This window comes from Panthera pardus, unplaced genomic scaffold (genome assembly GCF_024362965.1).
Source record: "Panthera pardus isolate Hobbes unplaced genomic scaffold, ASM2436296v1 HiC_scaffold_22, whole genome shotgun sequence".
Taxonomy (NCBI): Eukaryota; Metazoa; Chordata; class Mammalia; order Carnivora; family Felidae; genus Panthera; species Panthera pardus.
In genome coordinates, this window is record NW_026526788.1 from 51,974,678 (window position 1) to 51,989,397 (window position 14,720).

The 14,720-nt window shown below is 35.6% G+C and overlaps 1 protein-coding gene across 1 annotated transcript in view; it reads left to right on the plus strand.

The window, feature by feature from the left end:
• The window catches only part of MARCHF5 (membrane associated ring-CH-type finger 5), a 57,087-nt gene that overhangs the window by 29,449 nt on the left and 12,918 nt on the right, over positions 1-14,720 (plus strand). The window lies entirely within an intron of this gene.

Consider the following 14,720-nt stretch of genomic DNA (forward strand, 5'->3'; position numbering starts at 1 on the left):
GAAATACAAACTGCCTAGAGTGAGGGAAGCACTTTTACCACCCTCTGATTTTCTCGCCATTCCACTTACTGTTCAGACACATCAGAAGCTAGAGGGCAAGGTTGCCTGGAAGATGCAGTTTGGCGAATTGTGCGCAAAGCAGGGTGGAGAAAGATGAGTAAATATGAAGAGGCAAACACAGTATTGAGCACAATTAGATTATATGTCAAAATATTCTAGACAAATACCCTATATATTATGTTCTGTATTTTTTTTCTTAGCAATATATGGAAGATGCCACTTTATATTAGTGTATAAAGAGCTTTTTCTTTCTTTACAGTTATATAATATTCCATCGCAGATGTGTGATTATTTATATAAACAGTCTTCCGTTGATGGGCATAAAGGCTGTTTCTAATCTTTTACTACTACAAACAGTGCTGTCATAAACAGCTGTGAAATAATTTTATGCACACATGCAAATATATCTAAAATAAATGACTAGAGTAGAATTGCTGGGTCAAAGAGTACATGCATTTATAACATTAATAGATATCACCAAATTGGCTTTTGTAGAGATTATACCTATTTAATCTTCCCAACAGTGTATTGGCGTGCCCGCTTTTCCATTGCCTTTGCCAGCATGCTATCAATATACAGAACTAATTATATCTGCTACCTTAACATTGATCAAAGCTCAGCAGACTGTTCACTCAGGTATTTTTTTCTCTTTTATTATAAAATATTTTGTTGAAAAAGATTATATCATAACTACATATGAGAAATAAAGACTAATAAACCATCACTTGTTCCCCTACTCCTCAGGTTTAGAAATAAAATATCCTTGTGAGTTCAATACTTTATCATTAAGTAATGACTATTTTATCTACAATAATGCTTTTTTTTTGTCTTACACTTGTGTATAATATAGACATGATAATATAGAATAGACATAGCTACACCATCTTTTTTTTAAATCAACTTTTAGGACAGTTTCTGGTTTATAGAAAAATTATAAAAATAGCAGAGTTCCCATACATCCCACATCCAGTTTCCTCTATTATTAACGTCTTATTGTGGTACATTCGTTATAATTAACCAATATTGCTACATTGTTATTAATTTAAAGTCCATATTTTATTCAGATTTCCTTAATTTTACCTAATATCTTCATTCTGTTCCAGGATACCACATTACATTTAGTCATGTCTCCGTAGGCTTCTCTTGGTTGTAACAGTTTCTCAGACTTTTCCTTGTTTTTGATGACCTTGACACATTTGAGAAGTAATGGTCAGATGTTTTGTAGAATGTCCCCCAATTCAGATCTGTTTGATGTTTTTCCCATTGTCTGTTGAGGTTATGTGTTATAGGGAACAAGACCACAGAGAAGTGCCATTTTCATCATATCATAGCAAAGACAAATACCATCAACGTTACTTATCACTGGTGATACTGACCTTGGTCATCTGGCTAAGATGGTGTTTGTCAGGTTTTTCCACTGTAAAGTTACTCGTTTCCTCCTATATATCAGCTTTTTTTTTTGATGATGTTGTATTTGCCTGTTTATCTTTCCTTATCCTTTTATTTTCAGTTCTGTGTTTTTACACTTCTTGTGATACTGATAGAGTTGGGTTTTTACTGTCACATTTTGTGTGTTCCATTTGTTCTACTTTTCCCTTCTCCCTTTTCTTGGCCATCTTCCGGACTGAAGTGTTTTTCCCTCTGATACTGTATTTTCCCCTGTAGCAGTTTCTTTTTAAGTTTATTTATTTTGAGAGAGCAAGCAGGGGAGGGGCAGAGAGAGAGGGAAAGAACGAGAATGCCAAGCAGCCTCCTTGCTGACAGCACAGAGCCTGATGCAGCATTTGAACTCACAGACCATGAGATCATGACCTGAGCCAAAATCAAGAGTTTGACCCTTAACTGGGTCCCTGCATACTAAATTTTAGGTTTTATGCTTTTTTCTTTTTTTTTAATTTTTTTAAATGTTTATTCATTTTTTGAGAGAGAGACAGAGTATGAGCAGGGGAGGGACAGAGAGAAGAGGAGACCCAGAATCTGAAGCAGGCTCCAGGCTTTGAGCTGTCAGCACAGAGCCCAACACATGGCTCAAACTCAAACCGCAAGATCATGACCTGAGCAGAAGTCAGATGCTTAATGGACTGAGCCACCCAGGTGCCCCTCTTTTTTTTAATTTTTTTTTTTAATGTTTTATTTATTTTTGAGAGAGAGTATGAACAGGGGAGGGGCAGAGAGAGAGAGGGAGGGAGACACAGAATCTGAAGCAGGCTCCAGGCTCTGAGCTGTTAGCACAGAGCCCAGTGTGGGGTTAGAACCCACGAACCATGAGCTCATGACCGAGCCAAAGTTGCAAGTTTAATTGACGAAGCCATCCAGGCACCCCTATGCTGTTTTTCCGCCCATTCTTCTAGAACTCTGATTAGAGTTATGTTAGACATTTCTATTTTCTTTTATGGATTTTCGTCTTTTGGTCTCTGTGCTGCAGCATTATAATTTCTTCTTAACTGTTACCCAGTTCTTAAATTCTCTCTTCATAATCTGCAAGGGGTTTTGTTTTCTGTAAGTTCTAGTTTTTTTTTAAATGCACCTGGTGATTGTTTATAGTCTCATGTTTTTTGTTCATTTATAAGTTACTTTGTATTTTATTTTATACTTTTTTATGTTTGGGTTGATAATTCCATTATCTAAAGTCTTTGGTAATCTAAACTGTTGTTTTCTTCTGGTTCTTGTTCATGATGCTTCATTTCTCTTGAGTGTGGGAATTAGGTGCACATTTGTGTTCATATTTGTGGACTGGATATCCTGAAGGTGAAAGAACTCCAGAAAGGATTTGCATTTGGGATTTCTCCCTTAGCACAGACAGATTTCTAACCTGAAATCTGCATGCCAGTTGACTATGGTTACAGATTTTTAGAAGAAACTGTCCTTATCATACTTTTCTTTTTTCAAAAAAAATTTTTAATGTATTTATTTTTGAGAGAGTGAGCAAGCTGGAGAAGGGCAGAGAGAGAGACAGAGTCCCAAGCAGGCTCCATACAGTCAGCACAGAGCCTGATGCGGGACTCAAACCCACGAACCAGGAGATCATGACCTGAGCTGAAACCAAGAGTCAGACGCTCAACTGACCGAGCCACCTGGGCGCCCCTACTTTTCTTCTTGAAGATAAGATAGTTTTCTTTGTTGGCTCACTTTGTTGTCATGTGGATTTTTCTGGCTTACCCTTTCACTCATGGTTCATATAACCCTTAGAGTCAGCTCTCCAGCTTTGTATGGACCTAAGGCCTAGTGTGACTTGTAAACCCCAGTATTTTAGCTTTTCCCTTGTAATTTTTTCATTAAATAAAAAAAATAATTTATCATCATAGAATTTCCCATTTTATGGATTTTATTATTATGGCCCAAGAGTACTTGGGTAATATGTTGCTGTATCCCTTACATTTCTTATAATGGTGGTTAGATCTCATCGGTGAAGTTAAATACGATTTTTTTTTTTTTTTGCAAGAATATTTCATAGTCCTGTGTACTTCTTACTACATCACAACCTGAGGCATATAATGTGTAGTTGTCTTTCAAAGAGGACATATTACAACTGACATGTCAGGAATACAAAGAATCCTGACAGACTTCTATGAACAATTGTAGCCAACAAATTGGATAACCTAGAAGTAAAGGTTAAATTCCTAGAAACATACCATCTAACAAGACCAAATCATGAAGAAATAGAAAATGTGAACAGGTCAACAGCAAGGAGATTATAAACCCCCCAACAGAAAAACCCAGGGCCAAATCGTTTCACTGGTGAATTCTACCAAACATGTAAGGAAGAATCAATGCCAGTCCTTCTTGAACTGTTCCAAAAATTGAAAAGGAGAGAAATTCCCAAATTCATTTTATGAGCCCTGATATCAAAGCCATATAAGGCTTACAAGAAAGGAAAACCACAAGCCAGTATTCTGCTGAATATAGATGCAGAAATTCTCAACAAAATGCTAGCAAACCAAATTCAACAGCACATTAAAAGGATCAAACACCATGGCCCAATGGGATTTATCCTTGAGATAGTTCAGCATCTGTAAATCAGTGCGAATCACCACATTAATAGAATGAAAGATAAAAATCATGATTATAATTATCTCAGTAGAGATCCCTGCCAAAATCCCAGTTGCCTTTTTTGCAGAAGTAGAAAAAATAATCTTAGAATTTGTTTGGAACCCCAAAAGACCCCAAATGCCCAAAGCAATCCTGAGTAGAACAAAGAAGGAAGCGCCACATTTCCTGATTTCAAACTTTATTATGAAGCTGTGGTAATCAAAACAATATGGTACTGTCATAGAGAGAGACACATAGGCCTCTTGGAACAGAATTGAGACCCCAGAAATAAACGATGTTCAACTAATATTTGACAGAGGAGCCAAGAATACTCAATGGGGAAAGAATAGTCTCTTTAATAAATGGTGTTGGGAAAACTTGATATTCACATGCAAAAGAATGAAATTAGACCCCATCTTACTAATACCACCATAAAAATTAATTTAAAATGTATTTAAGTAAAGGCTTTAGTGTGAAACTATAAAACTTCTAGAAGAAAACATAGGGGGAAGCTTCCTTGACATTGGTCTTGGTAATGATTTTTGGATATGATCCCAAAAGTGCAAGTAACAAAAGCAAAAATAAACAAGTGGGATTGTATCAAACTGAAAAGATTCTGCACTCCAAAAGAAACAATCAGCAAAATGAAAAGGCAATTGCCTATGGAATAGGAGAAAATATTTGCAAATCATCTATCTGATATGGGGTTAATATCCAAAGTATATAAGGAACCCATACAATTCAATAGCAAAATAACAATCTGATTTTAAAATGCACAAAAGGCCTGAACAGACTTTTCCAAAGATGACATACAACCAATGCATGAAAAGATGTTCAGCATCTCTGATCATCAGGGAAATGTAAATCAGAACCACAATGAGATGTTAGCTCACACCTGTTAAAATGACTATTATCAAAAAAAAAAGAGAACTCCTATGCATTGCACTGTTGATGGGAATGTAAATTGGTGTGGACACTCTGGAAAACAATGTGGAGTCCTCAAAAAATAAAAAATGGAACTACCATTGATCCAACAACCCTACTTCTAAGCAGATATCTGAAGGAAATGAAATCAGGGTCTCAAAGAGATACCTACACCCCCATGTTCACCACAACTTTGTTCATAGTAGCCAAGACTTGGAAACAACCTAAGTGTCTATCACGAGATGAAAGAATTTTTTAAAAGTCAGATATATACACACACATACATACAGTGAAATATTCAGCTGTTTAAAAAAGGAGATCCTGCCTTTTGCAGCAGCATGGATAAATCTTTAAGGCATTATGCTAAATGAAATAAGTTACAAAGACAAGTACTGTATGTTGTCACTTACCTGTAGAATCTAAAATAGCCAAATTCATAGAAATAGTAGAATGGTGATTGCCTAAGGGTAAGGGATATTTGGAGATGTTGGCCAAAAGGTACAAAATTTCATCTCGTAGATGAGTAGGTTCCAGGGATCTAATACACAGTACGGTGACTATGATTAACTACAGTTAAGAGAGTGGATCTTAATGTTACCAACACAAAAATGGTAATTAAGAGGACTGAGTGGCGCCCGGGTGGCTCAGTCGGTTGAGCATCTGACTTCGGCTCAGGTCATGATCTCACGGTTGGTGGGTTCAAGCCCCCCATTGGGCTCTGTACTGACAACTTAGAGCCTGGAGCCTGCTTCGGATTCTTTGTCTCCCTCACTCTCTGCCCCTCCCCCTCACTCTGTCTCTCTTTCTCTCAAAAATAAATTAAAAAAAAAAAAAGGATTGAGGTATTAACCTTATTTTGGTAATATATATGTATATCAGGGGCACGTGGGTGGCTCAGTCGGTTAAGTGTCTGACTTCGGCTCAGGCCATGATCTCACAGTCCATGGGGTTGAGCCTCGCATTGGGCACCATGCTGACAGCTCAGAACCTGGAGTCTGCTTTGGATTCTGTGTCTCTCTTTCTGCCCCTCCCCACTCACACTGTGTCTCTGACTATCTCTCAAAAAATAAACATTAAAATTTTTTTAAATATATATGTATATCAAATCATCACATTGTATGCCTTGAGTTTGTTGTATGCCAAAAATATCTCAATAAATCTGAAAAAAAACGTGTAGTCCTTTTTATGGTAAAACTATAATCGGTGCATACAGGTATTATCAACCTGATGCATCTGATTAGGTTCCCTATCAGCTTCTACCTACTGGTTTTAGCAAAGATTGGTAATTTTTTCATTCATTGCCTCTAGATCTATTATTTTTTTAGGTGATACAGAAGAATGATACTGCAATTCTTTATTTCTTCATTTATTAGTTTGGAATATTTATGGAAAGATGAACTGAGAAAGGAATGCTGAGTCAAAGGGTGAATTGGATGTGTACTTTTGCTAGATATTGCCAAATTCCTCTCTGTAGGTATTAATACCACTTATATATTCACCCGTAGTGTACTGTTTGCTCACTGCTTTGCCAATAGAATGTGTTGACAAACTAAAATTTTAGCCAATCTGTTAGGTAAGGAAAGATAATCTCATAGTTTTAATTTATATGTCTTTATAAGATGGCTGAACCATTGTAAAGCAAGTAAGAATGCTATAGATTGCAAAAGGGTGCTATAAAATAAGCATTAGTGTTTTTAAATTTTTTCAAGGCTTCAATTTTATGGTAATTTCAATTTCTAATATTTCCTAAGCTATCAGTTACTCTCTAATAGGGACATCGTTTTCTTATAACCACATGTGGCCCTGTATTATTCACATGAATTCAACCTGTTACTTTTCCAAATGCTCTCATAAAATATATTGTTGGCTTATTTCACTACTTGAAAACCAGTCTATAGACTTAAGAATTCAGGTACTTCATATTAATAAGTTTCTTAGTAATGTTTACACTTAGCCATTAGAGAAGTGTTTATTTTTACTTTGCTTTTGTATCCAAGTTACTTTGCTTTTGTATCAAAATGAATTTAAAAACAAAAATTCCATTCCATAGTGATTCAGTCTTTGAATACTTCCTGTTCTCAAAGTTTGTAGTTATACTTTGTACTCATTAGGTCTTCTTTGGCTCTCATTTATATACCCTCTTATGAGGCAAATGACTAGGATACCTTCAAAATAGGATTTCTTTGCATTTGCTGGATGCAAATCACTTCCCGTCTTGTTACCGAAGATTTAAAAGTAGATGAGTTTTAAGAAGCATCTTTTTTCTTCTTTTTTTTTTTTTTTTTTTTTTAAGAAGCATCTTGAACAGAGTGAGACTTTCTGGGTGCACACTGCATATAAATACAGATAGCTGAATTATAGGTCCAAAACATAATTACAGAATCTTTTTTTTTTTTTAAAGTAATTACTCAGTGTGCCCAGGTGGCTCGGTCGGTTAACCGTCCAACTTCAGCTCAGGTCATGATCTCACAACTCATGGGTTCGAGTCCCGCATTGGGTTCTGTGCTGACAGCTCAGATCATGGAGCCTGCTTTGGATTCTGGGTCTCCCTCTCTCTGCCCCTCCCCCACTTATGTTCTCTCTGTTCCTCAAAAAATGAATAAAAGTTTAAAAAATGTTTTTTAAGTAATTACTGGGGCACACGGGTGGCTCAGTTAAGTGTCCAACTCTGGCTCAGGTCACTATCTCATGGTTTTTGAGTTCAAGCCTGCCATCAGGCTCTGCGCTGGCAGTGCAAAGCCTGCTTGGTATTCTCTCTCTCCCCTCTCTCTTTCAAAATATATAAGTAAATAAAGTTAATTTAAAAAAATTAAAAATATATCAGTCCCAGTGTTGGTTGAACCATGGATGAGTTCATTAAAAAAAAAAAAAAAAATACTCATTATAGATCTAAATTCTGTAAGCCTTATATCCTCCATCTCTGTCTTCATTCCCAGATTTCCTGGCTCTGTGAATTGTCCTCCCCCAACCTTGTCCCAGACCTTGAAGCACATCTATCCTTTATTTCTTACTTGAGAATTTCCTGAAGGAGTCTTATTTTTATACTAGAACCTTATGCCATAAATTTTTCCTCATACATCTGTCTTGGATTATACCTCCTATCTCTAAGTTCTCATATCTAACTTAGTTTGCCATTTTTGAAAGAACTAATAGCTGACGTTGGTTGTTACTACGTAATACTAAGCACTATATTAAGACTTCAAATGCATTATCTTGATTTTCACATAAATTCTGAGGTAGTTAATAGCCTTACTGAACAGATACAGAAATTGAGGTCCAGGGATACCAATTTGTACAAATTCACACAATAGACCCTACCAAATTCTTATGACCACATTGTTATGTTGGCTCTAAGAAGCCTAATATGAGCTTCTCATATAAAGGGAAGAAGAAAATGAAATAGTAATATCAGGTTGACTTTCCTCAGGGTTATAGTTACCTGAATCTTATGATAACCTTTTGTTACTCTCTAAAAAGTAGTTTTCTCATTAGTAATTTTTGGCATAGTATATGCATAATCAATATTGCCATCTGTTTTTATGTATTAACTAATGATAATTGATGGTGGTGCTTCTTTTATCACACCTTAAAGAACTTTTTCAACATTTTATTTTGAAATTCAAAGAATTTAATACCTTAGTCATTGTTCTCTCAAAAAAAAAAAAACCACATTGCATTTTCTCTGATGTTTCTTGATCTTTTCCTAATTCAGCTGTCTCTTTATATTAAGTTTCTCTGGAATGTTACTTTCTCTGGATTGTTACTTTTTCTTTGCATTTGGTTTGGATACAAAATCTTGGCGGATTCTATTCTAGTTTATTGACTTTAAATAATCTATTATAAGATTAATTTTCCTGAAATTTCATTTTCATTTAGCATGTCTGTCATCAGGAACTTCCTTCCTATAAGGGTGTCAGCATCTTTGAACCCTAGTCAGGGTTTCTGTCAATTAACCCTGATATTACTGGTATACTAGCTTTTTAAAACTATATAAACCTGTTGAAGAAAGTCTTTTGCCCCAGTTAGAAGGTCTTTTAGAGTGCCCCTTTTCAGATCATAGACTTGTAAGATTCACTTCTGTTAATTAGTAAAATACACATGTATATATCAATTGAAAAACTCTGAATCCTCATCCCCCTATAATGTTTACTTGAAATTTCATTCACGTATCTGTAAAGTCTGTGCATACTAATGTACATATACTAAATTTTCCTTAAAGTTCTTCAGTTGTTTAATGTGTATTTATTGGTTGTCCTTAACTAGATTGGAGGCTCCTTGGAGGCAGAAGCTGGTGTATAAATTTCATTTACATTTATTTTAATGCAAAGTAGAATGCTATGTGTACAGTAGGTGCTTAATAGGTACTTAGTAGTTGACTTTATAGCCCACGAATGAATTCTATGGGCTATTCTCTTATGAGGATAAATTTAAGCTTTCTTTTGGCATAGACTATGTAATTAAGAATTACTATGATCTTTAGTTACTATTCATGGTATTATGCTACATATATATATATATATATATATATATATATATATACACACACACACACACACACACACGGTATTATGCTATATGTATATATGTATACACACACACACACACACACACACACACACACAGAGGAATGGTACTCATCTGCTTTGACTCTGGATCTTTTATTCCTCAGCATTGTTTTGTTTTGTTTTGAGGATTTGGAGCCAATTATTACTAGTTTGGTTGTCTAAAAAATTGCCCAACAACATATTCTTACCTGCTTACAATTTAATGTCTAACTTCTTGTTACTAAGCAAAATAATTGATAGCCTGAGTTTGTAGGATATTTATTCCTGCATAAAATTGGTAAAACCTCACCCTACCAGCAGAGCAATCAAAGATGACATTTACATAAGCTTTCTGAGGCTCTTGAACCTGGCCTCTGAAGTCTAATGTTTAAAACAGTGATGAATGCTGGAGAAAGAGTTAAACTTCTTTACTGTCCCATCAGGAGTTCCATATACTTTTAACTTCTGAGATGGTTGTTGTGGTATTACTTCATGTCTTCAATAAAATCCACATTTGTTGACTTGAGACCATATACTTTTTTTTTTAAGATTTTATTTTTAAGTAATCTTTACACCCAGCGTGGGACTTGAACCCACAACCTCAAGATCAAGAGTTGCACGCTCCACTCACTGAGCCAGCCAGGCACCCCTATTAAAGGACCTTTTTTAACAATGGATTGAGTCAAATACTTGCCACAGAGTGCTGCAGCTAGGTCCTATGCCATTATATTTTAATATCCTATGCAACAGGCCAAAGTGCCCTAATGTTCTGCCAAGTACCATGTGCTGAGATAGCTGTGGCCTACAGAGTCCCTGAGAGTGATACCAATCATCATCAAAAGCATTTTTTTTAAGCACCTATCTGTACATGGTTCTATCCTAGGCACTGTACAAAACGAGTTAAACAGACTTGGCCCCTGCCCCCTGGGAGTTTTCAATCTATGATGATGCTGACATGGACAGACATAAGGATATTGAGACAACTGAACAAACATTGAACAAGAACATAAAGTACTAACATTATGTACAAGCAAAGGGGTAAGTGCATTTTATGGGATAGTATTAAAGGAAGCCTCATGGGACATGAACAGGGTGGGGTAGAGCAATTAGTCAACCTCTGTCAGGTTAGATTAGTTTTCATTGGGAAGTTGGGTTTCATATAGACTTAAAGTAGGGACAGGACATTCCAGAAATAGAACACAACAAAAAGAAGACTTGGAGCAAGGAGAGTTTAGGACTATATTGTTGGACTCTTGGTGGCCTCCAAAATCTGCAGTTCTGGATGGTTCTGAAGCTGAAGGTGAGGTTGTTTAGGCTTAGCAAGTTGGCATTTAATTTGGGTCTAGATCAAAACTAGTTCAATGCAGAGCAAAACAACAAAAACAACAACAAAAACCTGGAAACTTGAATAGCTTTTGCAAACAGTCTGTCTTATTAAATCTCTTTTATGAACTATTGGCCACTTAACAGAAACTTTGGAGTTCAGTAAAGCTATTATCTTCTCAGGAATTTATACAAGGTTATCTTGTGGAACATCTATTTTTTCTCATTAAATTGTGTTCTGTGTTAGAAACTTTATAGCATTCTGGCAACATGTAGAAATTATTTCTCAAGAATTGGTCAGAGGTTGTTTTTTTTTTTTAAGGATACTTTTCTGTCCCAGAGAAAGGCCATGGGAATTCTGGGTATTACAGTGAGCAGTGCCCATAGATGTTGAGCCCTAAATATTTTCTGCCTTTCAGTCATTAATTTCTTATCTTCCAAGATGTACCTTTAACACCATGCATACATGAATTTGAATTTAAATCACTGGTGCAACAAATCTCCTTTTGCAGTGTCTTCCAGATAAAACTGATTACTTATTTTTCAGTAGACATGGACTTAAGAGTTTCTCCATTAGGTCTCAGCTTGCTGTTTGATGTCATTCATATCTGAAATGTGAAAATTTGAATTTATCCAGAATACTAGGGTGTAGTTATTTTCTTTACAAAAGCTTCTTTATTTTACAAAAGAATTCGCAATAGATTCTCTCTTAATTGCGAGCTTCCCTAGTGCCCTTTAAATTATTGGGTTTTCAAAACTTACATTTATACAGAGCTTCTTCAATTGCCATCCATTGTGTAAATACAGTACATTGAAAAGTAAGTGGTGAAAAAAAAAAAAAAGAAAAGTAAGTGGTGAAGCCCACTGAGACATTAAAAATTCAAAATGCCTTTTAAAATATTGAAGTCTTTTTATGCCCTTAGGTATTTAACTTATGTGATGTGCATTTACTCTTCTTCCTCTTCATTAGAATTGAGGTTGTAAATGGCTAGTCTTGCCTTTCCTCACTTCCCACTACTCTCTGTGCTATAATCTGACAGTAAGAAGAATCTAGTAACTTCTCTTTCTATCCCAAGTTATGAGATAGTAGCATATGGTAAGCTTCCTAGTAAGAAGAGTGACTCAGGGACTGTCATCCAGAGAAATTCAGTAATTGTTCTTACTCACTAAATAGCTTGCCTAGATAATCTTTAAGAAATACCTCCCCTGCATGGCAATTTACTGTTCTGTTGGTATGTTTACTATTAGGCATTTATCTTTATTAAACTATTCTTGGACTAGTCTATCTGGAAGAGCATGGAGAGTTTTAGGAAAAATAAAGACAAAAGATTAGACAAGATTATTTCAGAAAAACTGGAAATAAGGACTATGAAACACAGCCAGTGTCTTCATGTAATCTGGCACATCTTTTGTATATGACCCAAGGAATGAGTAGAAAATTTCCAGAAGTAAGTGGATTTTTTGTTTGTTTTTGCTTGTACAAAAAGAATTCACACCCGTGGATTCAGGAAGAAAATTGAACCTTCTGAAATCTTTAAAGGAAGACAATTCAAACATCTCTAAATTGTCCATGCTCATGATAGATAAAAGTGATAGTGATTGACTACCATGTTAGGAATTATATTGCTTCATCCTATCTACTAATGGATGTACCCTGTTGAAAAGAGGGAAGAAGGAGTTACATTGGAAGCATGCAAAATACCTTCTTTCCTTACCAATTTTGATTCTGACTCGGTAGAAAATAGCCCTATAGTTAACTTGGGCTTGGTACAGAAAGATTTTCATGACATAGTTTTACATAAGTACCTTAGTAGAGAATTCAAATATTTAGAATCATAGGAATTGGGATTCATCAATGAGCAAAACAAAAGTGTTATTTTTCCCTTTGGAGCATATATTCTAGTTCAAAAGTCAGCAGACTTTTTCTGTTATAAACCAGACAGTAAATATTTTAGGCTTTTGCATGTGGCATGTTCCATATAAAACCTTATTTACAAAAGCAGCCAGCTGGGTTTGGCCTAGCCCATAGTTTCCCAGCCCGTATTCTCACAGGTGGAAATAGAATGAGTAAATTAGAGTATGTTAGGTGGTAAGCGCTTTGGAAAAAAGAAAAATAATGCAGAGTAAATAGTATCATGAGGTAGAAATTGGCAGGGTGGGTTTCACTGAGGTCAAGAAGAGGAGGAGGAACCAAGAAAGAAGACTGAAAAGTTAATGACTGGTGATGGAAAGAACACCAAAAGATGATGATGTCCTAGAAGTACAACGAAGAACCATATATGAGGAAGAAGAAGGGAATATCCATGTCAGATACTTCTGTTAGGCCAAATAGTCCTCCCTTTTGCATCCAGCTGTTCATAGGTTGTTAGTGACCATTATGAGCAATTTTGGTGGAGTGGATTCAAGAGAAGAATTGAAGGAGAGTGAAAACAGATGAGTCTTTTGAGGAATTTTGTAAAGGGAGCAAAGATCAAGCAGTGGGGGAAGAAAGATCAAGACAAGAATTTGGTTTTTTTTAAGATAGAAGAAACAACAATATGTCTGATTGGAAACATTCCAACAAAGAGTAGAGAGGAAATGATGTAGGAAACTGTTGCTGGAGCTGTGGCTTTGAGTTGGCAAGAGATGGGATCTGGTATGTCAGTGGAGGGATTGACATCAGATAGGTGTGATGTTGGTGGTGGCTGCATGTGCTGTGGAGAGTCTGGACTTGTTCTTTTGTGGCTTCAATTTTTGATTAAAGGATTATCAGTAGAGAATATGAAAGTTGAAGTGTGGAGGTTTTATATATACTTTATGGTCTTTTAGTACCAGCATTTGACAGATCTTTGGTGACTCACTAAAATGACTTCTATTGTGCCTTCTGAGGGAGTTTTAAACTTAACCTAGCAAATTTGTATATTTTAAGGATAAAACTATACATTATAAGATTGAATAATGATGCATGTAATGCCTGGGGCACAGCAGCTGGTATCATGTAGACTTAAGAAGTGCTAACTATTGTTAGAGGAGATAGTAAATACACTAAATTGAAATCATAGGTCCTTTAATGTGGCTCCCAATGTTCTTTCTACTTCACAATGGGGTCTCTTTTACAGTGACTAGTAATGTTACTGGCTCTAGCGATCAGGGGAAGTATTGATCAAGGCTCTATAGATCGATGCTTGTTCATACGTGTTTAATTTATCTCATATTGCTATGTTAATGTCTTTCTACAATAAAAATAATTTTTTACATTCTACAGCGTCCTCATAGATTGTAAGCCCTCAGAAGGTAGGTAATAATTCTTATACATTTCTAAGAAAATGTCTCAAGTGATAGTTTGTATGTGGAGGGTATTCAACAAATATGATTACTAAATCAAGGTTTTATATTTCTTTGATTAAACTTAGATACTCAGTTCTTTAGGCCTTGTTCTAATTCAGTCCTGAGACCCTTTCACTATTCTGAAAAATTCTGGAGCTAAATTGTATTGGGCTTAAAAGCAGTCTAGAATACCTCCAAATATACCTATTCTAAATAACTTACAGAGAAAGGTAGTAGCCAAATTTCACAGTAAGCATTTAATAATAGAAGTATAATTGGCACATACAGCTGTTGGAATGTCCTAAAAACTGGCATGGTGATCATTAAAGAAGTTTGTTAGATGGGCGTTACATGTAAGTGATGAATTACTAAATTCTCCTGAAACTAATAGTACACTATATGTTAACTAAATAGAATTTAAATAAAAACTTGGGGGGGGGGGAATGTTTGTAGAGAATAATACTCAACTAAATGTTGCATATTGAAACATCAACGTAAGATAGATTGACTTCTTATAACTACAAGAAAATAGCA